The sequence below is a fragment of the Theropithecus gelada genome, chromosome 20, assembly GCF_003255815.1.
Source record: "Theropithecus gelada isolate Dixy chromosome 20, Tgel_1.0, whole genome shotgun sequence".
NCBI lineage: Eukaryota > Metazoa > Chordata > Mammalia > Primates > Cercopithecidae > Theropithecus > Theropithecus gelada.
This window is the reverse complement of record NC_037688.1, coordinates 33,107,973-33,125,420: the sequence shown is the minus strand read 5'-3', so window position 1 is coordinate 33,125,420 and position 17,448 is coordinate 33,107,973. Positions and strand designations below refer to the sequence as shown.

At 46.7% G+C, this 17,448-nt stretch overlaps 1 pseudogene across 1 annotated transcript; it reads left to right on the top strand.

Moving 5' to 3' along the window:
• The first annotated feature begins 7,053 nt into the window (after positions 1-7,053).
• On the top strand, positions 7,054-13,991 carry LOC112614472 (annotated as a pseudogene). Its single transcript, XR_003117084.1, has 5 exons — positions 7,054-7,188; positions 7,821-7,964; positions 9,975-10,056; positions 12,787-12,888; positions 13,244-13,991. The product of XR_003117084.1 is annotated as a transmembrane protein 231-like (transcript).
• The last annotated feature ends 3,457 nt before the right edge of the window (positions 13,992-17,448 follow it).

Genomic DNA, 17,448 nt, shown 5'->3' with positions numbered 1-17,448 from the left:
ACAAAACTGAAGATAATGCACACACTTGATTTGAAGCAGTGAACAAAGAAATACTACAAGATACTTTGACAAAGATTTTTGACAGTGTTGAGCCAGGGAAATGAAAAGTATTATATGACAATCGACAAATAGTTATTAAATAGATGGCAAATTAAGGTGCAGTAGATTAAAGGGAAATCACTTTTTAAAAAGTGTTTTATAGAACTGTGTTTGCCTTTGCTATTATAATCCTTTAATAATCTCATCCATCTGAAACAGCTTTATATATTACCTTAATGAAGCCTTTTTTTCCTACTTGAAGTGACTTTAGTGATGCTATATAATATGTGTAGGCCCTGAAGGAGCTAATGGATTTGGCTCAAGCTTGTAGGGGGTGCAGTGTGCCTCCCCTTTTCAAACCCTGAGGGAGGTTCTGGCCTGCTACACCAGATCCTGTTTACAAATTGGCCTTTAAGCTTTTAAGAAGACTGATGGCCAGTTGCAGTGGCTCATGCCTGTAATCCCAGCACTTTGGGAGGCTGAGGTGGGTGGATCACAAAGTCAGGAGTTCAAGACCAGCCTGGCCAACATGGTGAAACCCTGTATCTACTAAAAATACAAAAATTAGCTGGGCATGGTGGCACACACCTGCTATCCCAGCACTTTGGGAGACTGAGGCCGGTGGATTACTTGAGGTCAAGAGTTCAAGACCAGCCTGGCCAACATGGTGAAATTCTGTCTCTACTAAAAATACAAAAAATAGCTGGGCTAGGTGGCATGTGCCTGTAGTCCCAGCTACTCAGGAGGCAGAGGCAGGAGAAGCGCTTGAACACGGGAGGCAGAGGTTGCAGTGAGCCAAGATCGTGCCACTGCACTCTAGCCTGGGCGACAGAGTAAGACTCCATCTCAAAAAAAAAAAAAAAAAAAAAGGAAAATTGAGATGTGGGTCAGACACCTAGCAGACCTCCTGGGGCAGGGGCTGTGTTCCTGGGGAAGTGGGAAGGGTTGAGTGTTGGTATCTTAGGTTGTGCTGCCTTAATGAAATACCACAGATTAGTTTGTCTTAAAAAGCAGACACTGGGGTCAGGCGCAGTGGCTCATGCCTGTAATCCCAGCACTTTGGGAGGCTGAGGCGGGCGGATCACCTGAGGTCAGAAGTTCGAGACAGCCTGACCAACATGGTGAAACTCCGTCTCTACTAAAAATACAAAAAATTAGCCGGCCGTGGTGGCACATGTTTGTAATCCCAGCTTCTCAGGAGGCTGAGACAGGAGAATCGCTTGAACCCGGAGGCAGAGGTTGCAGTGAGCCAAGATGGCACCACTGCACTACAGCCTGGGCAACAAGAGTGAAACTCTGTCTCAAAAACAAACAAACAAAATAAAAAAACAGACATTGGCTGGCCTTGTGGCTCACACCTGTAATGCCAGCACTTTGGGAGGCCAAGGTGGGAGGATTGCTTGAGACCAGGAGTTCAAGAGTGCGGTGAGCTGTGATCGAGCACTGCATTCCAGCCTGGGCAACGGAGAGGGACCATGTCTCTGAACACACACACACAGACATTGTTTCCTCAGTTCTGGAGGATGGAAGTGTGAGATAAGGGTGCCAGATAAGGGTGCCAGCATGGTTGGGTTCTGACTTGAAGTTGGGTGCCTTCTATGTCCTCACAGAGCAGAGAGAGAGATATCAGGAGATTGAGATCTCTTCCTCTTGTAAGGCCACAGCCCTATCATGTTTAACACGGGAATCTGTGGTGCACACAGTTCAGCCCTTAGTTGGTTGGCATACCTGTGTCCAGACCCACTTTTCTGGAAGTTTCCAGCTTCATGTGTTTCTGGCAGATCACGGTCCTGCCTCCTAGGTCACTGCCCTGATGGTTATGGGACAGTCAGTAAGAAGCCAGGCTCCAGCAGTGCCTTGAATTACTACTAAAAGCTATGCTTATCACGGCTTCAGCAGAAGCCTTCCACAGCAGGGGTCCAGGGGGTGATCTCATGTCAGTGGGGGCAGACAGCAGGCAGTGGTGATTAATCTGAGTTCTTTTTTTTGTTTTTTTGAGACAGAGTCTTGCTCTGTCGCCCAGGCTGGAGGGCAGTGGTGGTGTGATCTCGGCTCACTGCAGCCTCCGCCTCCCAGATTCAACCAATTCTCCTGCGTTAGCCTCCCAAGTGGCTGGGATTACAGGAGCGTGCCACCATGAACAGCTAATTTTTGTTTTTGTTGTTATTTGCTTTTTTTTGGTGGGGGAACAGAGTCTCAGTCTGTCGCCCAGGCTCCAGTGCAGTGGCACAATCTCAGCTCACTGCAACTTCTGCCTCCCAGATTCCAGTGATTCTCCTGCCTCAGGCTCCCGAGTAACTGGGATTACAGCCACACGCCACCACGCCTAGCCAATTTTTATTAGTAGTAGTAGTAGTAGAGATGCGGTTTCACCATGTTGACCAGGCTGGTCTTGAACTCCTGACCTCAGGTGAGATCCACCTGCCTCGGCCTCCCAAAGTGCTGGGATTACAGGTGGGAGCCACCACACCAGGTCTTAGTCTGAGTTCTTGGAGGCAGGTTTGCATCTCATTTGTCCACTTTGGACCAGTGAATTCCTGGTGCCATCCTAGAACTTTCTAGACTAGGTGTTTGGGTGGTCAGAGGGTCAGATTGATTTGGGAGTGGCAGGTGAGGATTCGGGATAGAAGATGGTCTTTCTGCCTTGGAAGAGAGGCATGGTGCCATGCTGGGGCTTGGGGATGAGCTGGCGGTGGGTGGCGAACAGGAGGCCTCAGCTGGGAGGCCAGGCTGCTCTTGACTGAGCCAGGGGCCACAGTAGCTGCCCAGGCAGGAGGGATTTGTGCGGGCGCCAGAGCTCTGGTGGGTGCACATTTGTCAGGGAGAAGCAGTATCCAAATGCGGGCGCTGCCCCCTCTGGAGCTGCTGCCAGCCAGGGAGGGCGAGTCTCTGGGCAGCAAAGGTAGGATTAGCTCCTGGCCTAATGGCAGCCAGAAGAGAAGCTGCAGGAGGATATGAGTTTGTTGTGGAAGAGGTGGGGCCTGAAACCCTGAAGACCGAGAATCCTGCCCTCAATTTCTGATTGACACTATTGACTAAAGGTGGCTTTTTTCATTGGTGGAGGAAGGGCAGTAGTTCCTTTATTCAGCCTCAATTTATCTATCCATATCCTGGGCATGAGAGTACCCACCTCTCTCCTCGGATATGTGGAGGGATCACGTGGGACAATCAATGGATATAATAATTGTTTCAAATCCTGCATATACCTCATAGGTGTGAAGTGGTTGTGTGATTTGTGAATTCTCTTGGCCAGGCACCAGTGGGAGGTTAGATAGTGACCTGGAGTTTGTGTTGAGGAAGTAGTGACCTTTGAATGCCTGCCTTTGTAGCTGTTGCACAGATGTTAGGCTTACTTTCAACTAAATGGAATTAACTAATTGATTTCTTCAGTGGTCCAAGTGATAACAGAGCCAACCCTTGTTAGCCCATAGGGGTGAGAGTCTAGCTTAGTGACAGGTTGTTTTTGGGAGACACACCCTTTGTGTCCTCACTTCTCTGTCCCCTGTGTCCACCCTGCTGTCCCTCTCACCCATTCTGCCAGCTGTACTGGCCCCATGGGTACCCAGAGCACATGCACTTGTTGAGTCTAGATCCTTCATCCCTGAGACATTGTTGCACCCCATCACCTCATCACCTCACTTCCTTCAGGTCTCCAACATGTCAGGTCATCCTGAATATTTTCTTTAAAACTTTTTGTTAAATTCTACCTTCATTATTCTTTCATTTTAGCCTGCCTCATTTTTCTCTGTAGCACTTATCACTATTTGATATTGTTGCATATTTATTAATCTATTTTCTGTCTTCTTGGTTAGGAACATAAGCTCCATTAGGATGGAGACTTCGTCTGTTTTGTTTAGGTTATATTCTCATCATCTGGAATAGTGCCTGTAGGGCCTCAAAAAGTTCCTAACAGATTAATGAGTGAATTTAACAAGTAGACACTATTGATGGTGCTGAGCCACATCTCTGCCCTCTCTGAACTTAGAGCGGAATTATGCACACAGGCAAGTATACAGACTCTGATGCCTGGTGCTGCCGTTTTGCAAAAAGACTTTTCCAACCCACTGTCTTCTTTTTGAATTTTTATATAAATCTGACTGGGCGTGGTGACTTACACCTGTAATCCCAGCACTTTGGGAGGCCAAAGCGGGTGGATCACAAGGTCAGGAGTTCAAGACCAGCCTGGCCAACATGGTGAAACCCCATATCTACTAAATATACAAAAAATTAGCTGGGCGAAGTGGCAGATGCCTGTAATCCCAGCTACTCAGGAGACTGAGGCAGGAGAATTGCTTGAACCCAGGAGGCGGAGGTTGTAGTGAGCCAAGACCATGCCACCACACTCCAGCCTGGGCAACAGAGCGAGACTCCGTCTCAAAAATAAATAAATAAGTAAGCAAGTAATAAGTAAGTCTGGATATTTTAGTCCTGGAAAGGATACCACATTTGAAGTCAAAGACCTGATCTGAAATTCTGTCTTCACCGTTACTTGCTGTACCTCTGATAAATGCCCTAACCTCCCTCACCCGTGGTTTTCTCAACTATATAATGGGAAAATACTTGTTCTGCCTGCCTGGGGCTTAACATTTATTGTAAAGATCAAATGAAATGAATTTCTCCCCCTGCCCCACAGTGTGTTGGCGTCTGGCAGTTGTCTCCTGGCCACTATCCTCTGTTGCAAGTTGAGAAATGTGATCTTTGTTTCCTGTCCAACCCTAGAGATCCAGAAGGCGTGGATCTGTCACAGAGAGTTACACAACATTTTCTACCCAAGTCCCAGTTGAAGAAAATCCACAGGAAGACAAGGCAGGCTCTTTTCATCCTACCCGTAATGACTAGTCCATCATTACCTCAGTAACTTGATCATCAGCCCTGGTAGTAGAGATCCCTCCCCAAAGCTGATGAAACAGGGCAGAGAGAAAGTATACAAGAGAAGAGGGAGGGAGGTTTCTCTAAAACAAGACCTACAATAAGGACATTATTGTCTAGAAGGAAATAAATAATTGAAAGTTTCTGAAAACTGGGATTTCTTTGTCTCAAATGACCTTATTAGCCCAAAAAAGTACAACAATTATTTTCCTCACATAATAGTAATGGTGGGCCGGGCGCGGTGGCTCAAGCCTGTAATCCCAGCACTTTGGGAGGCCGAGATGGGCGGATCACGAGGTCAGGAGATCAAGACCATCCTGGCTAACACAGTGAAACCCCATCTCTACTAAAAAAATACAAAAAACTAGCTGGGCGACGTGGCGGGCGCCTGTAGTCCCAGCTACTCCGGAGGCTGAGACAGGAGAATGGTGTAAACCCGGGAGGTGGAGGTTGCAGTGAGCTGAGATCCGGCCACTGCACTCCAGCCTGGGCGACAGAGCCAGACTCCGTCTCAAAAAAAAAAAAAAAAAAAATAGTAATGGTGGGAATCAAAATGAATCAGTAGATGGGGAATCCAGGTGGGAATGCTACTACACCATAGTAGAATCGTTCTGGGAACCTACAGTGGGGAAGGATCACTTGTAGCAGAAAGATCCAGAGTTGTACAGAGGGATCATGTCAGCAGTGATCACTTTTCAGTAACCGTCCTTTCCTGCTGATCATTTTAGGATCACTGTGAGGTCAGATTGGATGGTGGGAGTGGATATCAATTTTTTTTTACTGCCTACATATGCTTCATGAGCTATAATTTGTCTTTTTCTCTTCCACAGATCTCTGTTTCTTTTCCTTACTTTCATGCCCATAATTTATCACACAGATGTGGTTTAATGCTTTGTTGATTTGACATAGATTCCTTTTCCATTTCATTGATTGCTACTAAAAGATGCACAAGGCTTTCAGGTCCTCACATGAATGGTGAGATGAGATCCAACATCAAGAATCCGAAGCAGAGACACTTGTGGTTTCGGAATGTGTAAATAGAGCTTGGTGATTTTCTTTTTTTTTTTTTTTTTTTTTTTTTTTTTTTNTTTTTTTTTTTTTTTGGTTAAGGCACAACGTCAACATGGTACTAGAAGAGGAGAGATTCACAAGAATTGAAAATTGATGGGGAAGAGAAGGGGTAACTAATTTTTTTTTTTTTTTTTTTTTTTTTGAGACGGAGTCTCGCTCTGTCAACCCAGGCAGGAGTGCAGTGGCCGGATCTCAGCTCACTGCAAGCTCCGCCTCCCGGGTTTACGCCATTCTCCTGCCTCAGCCTCCCGAGTAGCTGGGACTACAGGCGCCCGCCGCCTCGCCCGGCTAGTTTTTTTGTATTTTTCAGTAGAGACGGGGTTTCACCGGGTTAGCCAGGATGGTCTCGATCTCCTGACCTCGTGATCCACCCGTCTCGGCCTCCCAAAGTGCTGGGATTACAGGCTTGAGCCACCGCGCCCGGCCGAGCTTGGTGATTTTCTGTTGAGTTTGTTGGGGGAATGCATAATGATTAGGATTAGGTGTTTTTCTATTTTAAAAAGTTGCTTCTAGAGGCATAGAAGACAATTCTGATACACTGTTTAAATTTTCCATACAAATCCAGGCATGTTTATGAAAAAGAAAAAAACACCAGTACAAAACAAATAAGATCTGATCTGACTGGGCGTAGTGGTGCACGCCTATAATCTTAGCATTTAGCGAGGCCAAGGCAGGAGGATCCCTGCCTTAAAAATATTTTTAAATTTAAAAAATAAAATTTACAACTATAAATTTAAAATTTAAAATTTTAAAAATTTAAGAAAAGATCAAACGAGACAAATGCTATTCACATGTTTCTTGTCTTGTTATTGCCACTTCAAGTTCCCATTTATTTTGGCCAGTGAACGTTTGAAAGACTCAGATATGAAGTTCAGGGGCCATGCACTTTGTGTCTCTCCCCAGTATTAATGCATTTACACCTTTCTATTTTTCTTTTTCTTTTGGTGGGGGAGAGAATGCCTGTTGTGTACAGCAGGACAGTGGGTCATTGTGTATGTACAAAAGTGATGTGGATTCCTCCCAGACTCATTAGTGACCAGGGCTGCTGGCCCTGTTTGGGTTTCCTAGACTAGAGAAGGAGACAGGAACCAGGATGGGAAGACGGACATGCTACATTTTAAGCTGGAGCTTCCCCAGCAGTCCACGGAGCACGTTCTCGGTGTGTAGCTCATCCTGACTTTCTCCTATCAATTAATTACATGTGAGTCAGTCCACTGGGAGGCTGTTCTCTCCCTTGTGTCTTTTTTTTTTTTTTTTGAGACAGAGGCTCGCCGTGTCGCCCAGGCTGGAGTGCAGTGGCCGGATCTCAGCTCACTGCAAGCTCCGCCTCCCGGGTTCATGCCATTCTCCTGCCTCAGCCTCCCGAGTAGTTGGGACCACAGGGGCCCGCCACTTTGCCTGGCTAGTTTTTTGTATTTTTTAGTAGAGACGGGATTTCACCACGTTAGTCAGGATGGTCTCGATCTCCTGACCTCGTGATCCGCCTTTCTCGGCCTCCCAAAGTGCTGGGATTTCAGGCTTGAGCCACCGCGCCCGGCCTCCCTTGTGTCTTTTTAATAGACCAGAGCCCTTCTTCTGATTTCTAGAAGACCCACACTGTAGCAGGCCCTCTTCCCCACGTAGCTTGGGATTTAACTTAGGCCAATCGAATGGTTTTCACTAAAGTCATATTAACTGATATGGGCTGTTAATAGCTCAGAAGGTTCTAGGCAGTGTTTCTTGCATGGCTACACTAGGTATGTGAGGGCCCCTTAGGTTTCAGCCAAGACAGGTGACTCTTAGCACCCAGAGCCCTTCAGATCTGATGGCGGTTGGTATGTTGGTCCTTCTGATGATTTCAGAGGATGGTGACCCTCGTGATGCAGAGCATGGCGTTTCTCCAGTCCTCCTTTCCTGTCCCGGGATCCCAATTATATGTGAACGGAGACCTGAGGCTGCAGCAGAAGCAGCCGCTGAGCTGTGGTGGCCTAGATGCCCGATACAACGTAAGGGCGCTTCTCATCGTCCAGCTCCTTTGTTTCTGTGTGTTACTGTTCATCGAGTTCTTTGAAGAGGGGAATAAAAAGTAGAAACATTTCTCTGTGGGTGGCTTTCAAGGGGCCTTCTGAGGAATTCTTGCCATGAAGTCTTTTCAGGCTATGAAGATACACATGTATTTATACCTAGAGGGAGACAGAGAAAAAAATTTGTGTTTATTGAATACCTAAATTGTTTATTAATAGTTTTTAGGTACACATGTGCGTGCGTACACACACACATATTCTCTCTTCCATACACACACTTGGAGTATGTGTTTCCAAGAGATTATGTAAAATGATGATGTAAAATGCTCATGTAAAGTATATCAGAAATACTACTAGACAGTTTACTGAACCCATAACATATGCCACCCCTGAGTGCGGGGGGTTACCTGTATCATCTCCTTTAATCATCACAGCAACCTCTGAGCTGCCTGCAGTGTCCTTTCCCAGCACTCCAGCCAGTGGTCCCTTTGCTGTCCCCCTTGCTTCCTTGCAGCCACCTTGGCCTTTTTGCTGTTCCTCAAACCCGAGAAGCAGCTGCCACCTCAGGGCTTTTGCTTTTGCCATTTCCCCTGTCAGGCATCCGTGCGGCTTATCTGACCACGCCATTCAGGTCCCTGTTCAGATATCGCGGAGCACAGTCCTTCCCTGACCTGCTTCTACAGCAGCAGCCCCTCCCTCCACCATCTCTCAGCCACTCTCTCCCTCCTGCCGCCTGGCCTACTCACGACACGTGTTTATGTGTTTATTTGTTGTCTCCCTCAGGCTTGACAGCAGTGGCATCTCATACACTATCACGTCTGTGCCTAGCTTATCATGTCACATGATAAGCTCACAGAGAGACTTGTTTAAAGAATGAACTCATTTTGCAGAAGACAAAACTGGGGCTTACAGTGATTAATTTTCCCAAAGACTCGCATCTTGAAAGTATAACAGAGCCAGGAACTTTCTGTGTCCGGAACTCATGCATCTAATCACTCATTCTTCACCTTTATTGTATCACAGTGGGGACCATAGAAGTTGGGCTGCTGTACTTTGGAAAATGAAAAAGGGAAATTATCAGTTATAAGCCATCCTCCCACCTCAGCCTCCAAGGGTACTGGGAATACAGACATGAGCTACCGCACCTAACCTTTTTTTAAAACAATTTCATTTATAATTTTATTTATTTTTTGTAACGAGGTTTCACTTTGTCACCCAGGCTGGAGTGCAGTGGCGCAATCATGGCTCACTGCAGCCTCGACCTCCCTAGACTCAGGTGATTCTCCTACCTCAGCCTTCTGAGCACCTAGCTGGGACTAAGGTGCATGGTAGCATGCCTGACTAAATTTTACATTTTTTGTAGAGATGGGGCATGTTTCTCAGGCTGGTGTCAAATTCCTGGACCCAAGTGATCTACTCACCTTGGCCTCCTAACATGCTGGCAGGTGTGAGCCACTGTGCCTGCCCTCGCACCACCTTTTTAATAAAAAAACTAGAGTCTCACGCTGTGGCCAAGGCTGAAGTGCAGTGGCCTACTTATGACTCATTGTGCCTCATACTCCTGGAGGCACCACAATGCCTATTTTATTGAGATTTTTTTTTTTTTTTTGGTAGAGATGGGGTCTTTATGTTGCCCAGGCTAGTCTCGAACTTCTGGCCTCAAGCAGACCTCCTGCCTCAGCCTCCCAGATTGCTGGGATTACAGACATGAGCCATGACATCCAGCAGAGAGAGATTTTATAAGTAGCTTTAAAACGCATGAAACATGGACACTGACCACTTATTTTCATCCCCACAGAAGGAAGGACAGAGTAAATGAACTTAAATTGTTGCAAGAGAATTTATTCATCTTTGAAGAGAAGATTATTGATACTGCAGTAGGCCACCAGGAACGAGAGGGTGCTCTGTGGGACCAGCCTGGGTGGGCAGAAGGGTAGAAGGAAGAGAGGAGGAGTCTCCCAGGTGCTCACACCACATCCTCCTGTGTCCCAGGTATCCGTGATCAATGGGACCAGCCCCTTTGCCTATGACTATGACCTCACCCATGTTGTTGCTGCCTACCAGGAGAGGAACGGTGAGTCACAGGTAGAGCTCATTCAGCCACTGCTCAGGACTTTCAAGGTTGGTGGGGGCAACAGAGACAAGCAGAACTGGAACCCTTGTGATAAAAATGTGAAAAGCTGTGAATGCTCAACGATGGGAGCAAATGTGCTGTCCAGGATTTGTCCTTTTCGTCCTCATCTTCAGACCTGGGACCGCCCCCACCCCTCCAGCATCCCATGGTCCAGAAGGTTAGTGATAGTTAAATGCCGTCATTTTCCCACCACTGGCTTGATGAGTTTCCCTTTTAAAAACTGTAAGCCTAATTGAGTTGTTCCCCATAGCACACCTATAACAGATGCCAAAGACAAATTGCTGTTCATGCTTTTCAGAGAGAAGCAGAGGACGTGGGTGACTCTCCCCACATTAGCAGTCCTGCAGGAGAACAGGAGTGCCCCTGCTTCCTGCCAGAAGGCACAGTGTGCTCATTCCTTACAGAGCTCTAGGCCAGGGCATGTGTTAACTCAGCTCGTTTGGCTGGTCAGTGACTGAGGTTTTCTGTAAAGGCATCTACAGTGTTACTTGGCAAGCAGACGTCATGGAGACGACACACAAACATTTCACAAGGGAGACGACTGCAAATCCAGTATTGCTTTCTGATTTCATGTCATACATTAGCAGCATTTTTCTAATAATAAAGGGAATTCTAAAACAAAACTAAAAAGCACGGCCCAAGAAATTGATGTTTTTCTTTACTTTTTTCACTCTTTATTCTTATGTGGATTTTTTTTTAATTTATTTTTTATTTTTATTTTTATTTTTATTTTTTTTATTTTTTTAAATTTATTTATTTATTTATTTATTTTTGAGACGGAGTCTCGCTCTGTCACCCAGGCTGGAGTGCAGTGGCCGGATCTCAGCTCACTGCAAGCTCCGCCTCCCGGGTTCACGCCATTCTCCTGCCTCAGCCTCCCAAGTAGCTGGGACTACAGGCGCCCGCCGCCACGCCCGGCTAAGTTTTTGTATTTTTAGTAGAGACGGGGTTTCACCGTGTTAGCCAGGATGGTCTCGATCTCCTGACCTCGTGATCCACCCGTCTCGGCCTCCCAAAGTGCTGGGATTACAGGCTTGAGCCACCGCGCCCGGCCTATTTTTTATTTTTATTTTCGAGATGGAGTCTTGCTCTGTTGCCCAGGCTGGAGTGCAGTGGCGCGATCTCGGCTCACTGCAAGCTCCGCCTCCCAGGTTCACACCATTCTCCTGCCTCAGCCTCCGGAGAAGGCTGAGGTGCCCACCACTACGCCCGGCTAATTTTTTGTATTTTTAGTAGAGATGGGGTTTCACCGTGTTAGCCAGGATGGTCTCGATCTCCTGACCTCGTGATCCACCCATTTTGGCCTCCCAAAGTGCTGGGATTACAGGTGTGAGCCACTGCGCCCGGCAATTATTTCTATTTCTATGTAAAAAAAGTATTTCCCCACACTGCTACAAAGTTCTAATTTTTTTTCTTGAAGAGGCACAGGGTCATGTTCTGATGCTCAGGCTGGAGTGCAGTGCTGTAATCATAGCCAACTGTCACCTCGAACTGCTGTGGGTTCAGTGATCATCTCACCTCAGCCTCCTGGGCCGCTAGGACTACAGGCACGTGTCACCATGCCCAGCTAATTTTTTTATTTTTTGGTAGAGAGAGGGTCTCGATATGTTAGCCAAGCTGGTCCCAAACTCCTGGCCTCAAGTGACCCTCCCACCTTGACCTCCCAGATCCTTGGGATTACAAGAATGTGTGACTTTGTCCAGCCAAACATATTATTTAGAGTGGCAACATGTTATTCTTTCAGTCAGCCATTCAGCAATTGTAGATGATCACATGACCATTTCCAAGTTTTTGACGTATTTTAATATAAATATTAGTCCATTTTACACGGCTGTAAAGACATACCGAGACTGGGTAATTTATAAAGAAAAGAGGTTTAATTGATTTGCAGTTCTGCATGGCTGGGTAGGCCTCACAATCCTGGCAGTAGGCACCTCTTCACAGGGCGGCAGAAGAGAGAATGAGAGCAGAGCTAAGGGGGAAGCCCCAAATAAAACCATCAGATCTCGTGAGAACTCACTATCATGAGAACGGCATGGGGAAACTGCTCTCATGATTCAGTTATCTCCACCTGGTCCTGCCCTTGATACATGGGGTTTGTTACAATTCAAGGTGAGATTTGGGTGGAGACACAGAGCCAAACCATATCAAATATTTTTTTGACAAGTATCTTAACAAATTATTTGTTAATCTACTTTATACACACAATTTTTAATGCTTTCGAATGATTTCTTTCAGTTCTGAAGTACAGAATATCCCACAGGAATAAAATAATATTTTTATAGCCGGGCGTGGTGGCTCATGCCTGTAATCCCAGCACTTTGGGAGGCCGAGGTGGGCAGATCACCTGAGGTTGGGAGTTTGAGACCAGCTTGACCAACGTGAAGAAACCTCGTCTCTACTGAAAATACAAAATTAGCTGGGTGTGGTGGCGCATGCCTGTAAACCCAGCTACTCAGGAAGCCGGGGCAGGATAATTGCTTGAACCCGGGAGGCGGAGGTTGCAGTGAGCCAAGATCATACCATTGCACTCCAGCCTGGGGCAACAAGAGCGAAACTCCTTCTCAAAAAAAAGAAGAAGAAAAAAAAAAGAGTATTTTTATAGCCCTCAATATATTTTGCCAATAGGCTGCCCCCATCATGGATTAATGGTTAATGATTGTATTGCAGTTGCCACCATCCTGAATGACTCCAGCTTCCTCTGGCTGGTGGGCAGAGCCATGAAACTCCATTTGTGATTAATGCTGTCATCCAATATCCTGTGGAAACCATATCATATCCTTTCTGTTAGAGAGGCAGTGGTAACTCAGCTTCCAAAAAGCAAAGATTCCAAACTTGTCACCAGCAGAAACAGATGTGGGAACCTTTGATTGGAAATTGCTATAGCACTGTATCTCCACATAAATGACTGAGTCTGCTCTTTATACAAGGGGGGAAATCATTTCCTGTTCGTATTTCTTTCTGAGCCATTCTTCTAAGTCAGAATCATCCATATTTATTTTTTAATAATCTTTCATTATTCCTTTCATCTTAAGAGTATTTGAAATATTCTTGCCATTTCCTGTCTGGCCTAAACCTTAGTTTACTTTGACTTATACCATGTGGTCCTCAACTCTTTAACTGTCTGTTCTTATCAGCCAGGATTCTGGGAGATGGTAAAGTTCACCTGGGTGCAGTATGTCAGCATCCTGCTTATCTTCCTCTGGGTGTTTGAAAGAATCAAGATCTTCGTGTTTCAGAATCAGGTGGTGACCACCATCCCTGTGACAGCGACGCCCCGGGGAGAAATGTGTAAGGAGCACTTATCCTAGGAAGGCCGTTTCTGAAGACTCGGCAGGACTGTGACTGCCTCATTGTCATCTCCTGGGAACATCTTAGGACCTTTTGAAAGAGCACAGCGGACACGTGCGGGCTTGTGTGCTTTTCCCCTCAGAGACAACAGTTCTTTCCAGTTTTGCTCTACACAAGTTCCGTATCTTCAGAGCTCCTGCAGAATCACCAAGGACTAGTTTGTGGAAAGGTCTGAGAGTTCCTGGAGGCTATAATTAGCTTTTTGGGTTTTCTTCCTTGCCTTAGAGTTGAATTTCAGGAGAAAATGGCAGGCAGTTCAGACATCTTGGAAAGAGTCCCATCTCTGGTCAAGCGGAGACTTTTCCTCTGTTGAACTGAGAAACACACTGTGCATTTCTTCCTTCTACTGTGAGCCACTCTTATGCTTTCCGGGGCTTTTTTGTGACAAACATGCCAATCACTAGCACTTTGCACCCCTGGGCATCTCCATTTCCCATTCAGAGCTTTGATTTCCAGAGCTGAGGCCTCTAACTGGAGACCTGGAGGGGCAGGGCCCAGGGGCAAGGGCTGCATTAGCACAGGCATGAGGGAGGGCTGCTGAAGGCGACTTGGACACTTGGAAGGACACTTGGACTTTCCATCTCCCTTGGCCCAACAGTCAGTCATCTGTAATCAGCTCAGCTGAGCAGCCTTGGATCCCTGCCCAACTGTGGCTGGCTCTTTGCCCTGTTTTGCCCTCTCTCTGTGCCCCTGATGGCAGGCTAAAGTCAGAGGGGCTGTTTCATTCCCAGACCCCTCAGCAGCACTGAGGGAAGGAAGGATTGTCACAACAGGTTCTTTCTGGCCCTCACCCAACAGCCTGGCCACTTGGCCCTCCTCCTCCTTGACAGCCGTCCCCCTTCCTGCAAAGGACAGGGGCAACAGGAGTTGGTGTTGGGATTGGCTCCCACTGCCTGACAACCACAAGTTTATTTGGAAGGCTAGTGGGAAGCCCAGCGGCTGGCCTTTCCCTTGACTAAGGACCACAGTGCCCATCAGAGTAGGGCAGGCAGCTTTGGGAAGGACACAAGAAGCAGTGAGGGAGTAAAGAAGATGCTGGCCTGGGCAGGCCAGTCCAGCCTGGCCGCTAGCAGAATGCCAAGCAGTTCAGTGGATTACCCTTGTGGCTAAGCAAGTGTCTGCAAGAGCAGAGATGACTGGAAGGGGCCTCTGCACACGGAAGACGGCTTGTTCAGCCCATTCATCTACTGAGGATGCGTGCAGTCTCCTCCAAGGACAGACGGAGCTGCTTTCTGATCCCAAGCAGGTCATTTCCATTGGGAGGACATGGCCCCTGTGATCCATGCTTCATGTTCACCCGGAAACGTACCCCTCAGTGTGTGTCTCAGTTTACCTTGGAGATCATTATCCATCTCCAGCACCCATTTCCTTTAGGCTGACTAAAAACAATTTTGGAAACAAAGCTATTTTGAAGTATTCAAGCAGAGGAATTCCCTAATACTGTCCCCGTTGTCTTTTTTTAATATTCAGGCTATTTTAGATGCCTAAATATTTTCTTGATATATATATATTTATTTATTTATTTATTTATTTTTATTTATTTATTTTGAGACGGAGTCTCGCTCTGTTGCCTGGGCTGCAGTGCAGTGGCCGGATCTCAGTTCACTGCAAGCTCCGCCTCCCGGGTTTGCACCATTCTCCTGCCTCAGCCTCCTGAGTAGCTGGGACTACAGGCACCCGCCACCTTGCCTGGCTAGTTTTTTTGTATTTTTTAGTAGAGACGGGGGTTTCACTGTGTTAGCCAGGATGGTCTCGATCTCCTGACCTCGTGATCTGCCCGTCTCGGCCTCCCAAAGTGCTGGGATTACAGGCTTGAGCCACCATGCCTGGTCCCCGATATTTATTTATTTTCAAAGATGGGGTTCTCACTATGTTGCCCAGGCTGGTCTTGAACTCCTGACCTCAGGGAATCCTCCTGTGTCAGCTTCCCAAAGTGCCAGGAATACAGGCATGAGCCAGTGTGCCCCATCTCTTAAGACTGAAATGAAAAATTGTTTGTGGTTTAAATCCCCAAAAGGTAATGAAACATGGAAAGATGACTAAAGAGATGTATAAACTTTGGTTTGCATTTTATTAAATTATTTGAATGCAAAACTTGTATAAAGAATCCGTTATATTCTGTAGCTTTCTAATTAAAATGTTCAACATGGAAGGTTGTATTAGCTATTTTTGAAGCAGGGCTTTGGAGGGAGGAAGAATAGGGAAGGCTGAAGTTGAGCACACTTCTCCGAGTTACTCACCAACAGCCTTGCTGTGCCAGGGCTCTGCCCAAAGACCTTGGAGATTTTGTTAGCTCCTTGGCAAAAGTTTCCTGGTCCAACCCCAAGTATATTAGGTTTTAGTGGAATCCACATGGCATATGGAAGCCACGGGTTGGAAAATTACAACTGTGTCTGGTGAATATCAAATTATTTACAGAGCATATGTTGGTAGCTTCTGAAACTGAACCACACAGCATAGTTGCAGGAGGAAGAAAGGTAAGAAATATACAGGATTTTATCAACTGAGCTGAAGCCATAGATCAGTCATATTTGAGAAAATTATTGAATTTTTTTTATGGGAGAGAAATCCCTAATTCTTCCAAATGATTAGTCCAGTTTCTGCCAAAGCAGGTGAGTTGTCTAATGCCCCACTGAGTGCCCATCTTGCAGCTTATTAAAGCAATTCTATCTCTTTGCCTCCCTCTTACCCTATTCTCCACATCCTCACCCCTCTCCTTTTTCATGCTTTGTAAAGAGGTTTTGGATCTTTCTGGCCAGATAACTTCTAAATGCCGATTAAGGAAATGTAAATTACATGATCCTAAGGAAAATAATGATTGCTGGCCAATCTCCTACCCAGAGTTATCATGGTTGGCCTTCTGGCACACATCTTTCTGTTCTGTACACTATTTCATGAACAGGCCGGGCACGGTGGCTCATGCCTGTAATCCCAGCACTTTGGGAAGCAGAGGCGGGCGGCTCACCTGAGCTCAGGAGTTCGAGACCAGCCCGGACAACATGGTGAAACCCTGTCTCTACTAAAAGTACAAAAATTAGCCTGGCATAGTGGTGGGCGCCTGTAATCCCAGCTACTCAGGAAGCTGAGGCAAGAGAATCACTTGAACTTGGGAGGCGGAGGTTGCAGTGAGCCTAGATCCCGCCATTGCACTCCAGCCTGGGCTACAAGAGACTCTGTCTCAAAAAAATGAGTATCAAAATCATGAGCAACACTTACGTGAACCCTGTACATAAATCCTTGTTTCTGGTTTATTTCCTTAAGATAGATCCTAGAAAGGAATTACCAATCCAAAAAGCTTATGACCATTTTTAAGAATCTTAATTTATCGTGTCAAACCACAACCCAGAAAGACTGCTCATTTCTTCTCCCAGCAGCAGGGAGTTCTTAAGATCCCATCACTATTTAACAAGACCTCGAAATGTGTCATCCTTTTCAGATGCCTGGGCTCTGCCGTTATTTGTAAGGGGGAGTTTTGTTTTGTTTTTTTTTTGGAGACAGAGTCTCGCCCTGTCGCCCAGGCTGGAGTGCGATGGTGCAATCTCAGCTCACCGCAACCTCCGCCTCCCGGGCTCAAGCAATTCTCCTGCCTCAGCCTCCTAAGTACCTAGGATTACAGGCGCCTGCCAGCACGCCCGGCTCATTCTTGAATTTTTAGTACAGACGGGGTTTCACCCTGTTGGCCAGGCTGGTCTCGAACTCCTGACCTCGTGATCCATCCGCTACGGCCCCACAAAGCGCTGGGATTACAGGCGTGAGCCACTGCGCCCGGCCCTGACTGGAAATATCTTATTTGTTGAAACGTATCATTTCTTCATCTGGACCTGCTATGAAGCCTGCGCCTCTGGGCTTAGGCTAGGGCAGGGAATGTGCAGGAGGAGGGGAAAAGCTGCGGGTCCAGCTGCTAAGATCACCTGGTCTATCCGCCCCTCCCAGCTGGGACACTGCACCGGGTCCCTGTGTCATCCAGTGTCATCCAGGTGC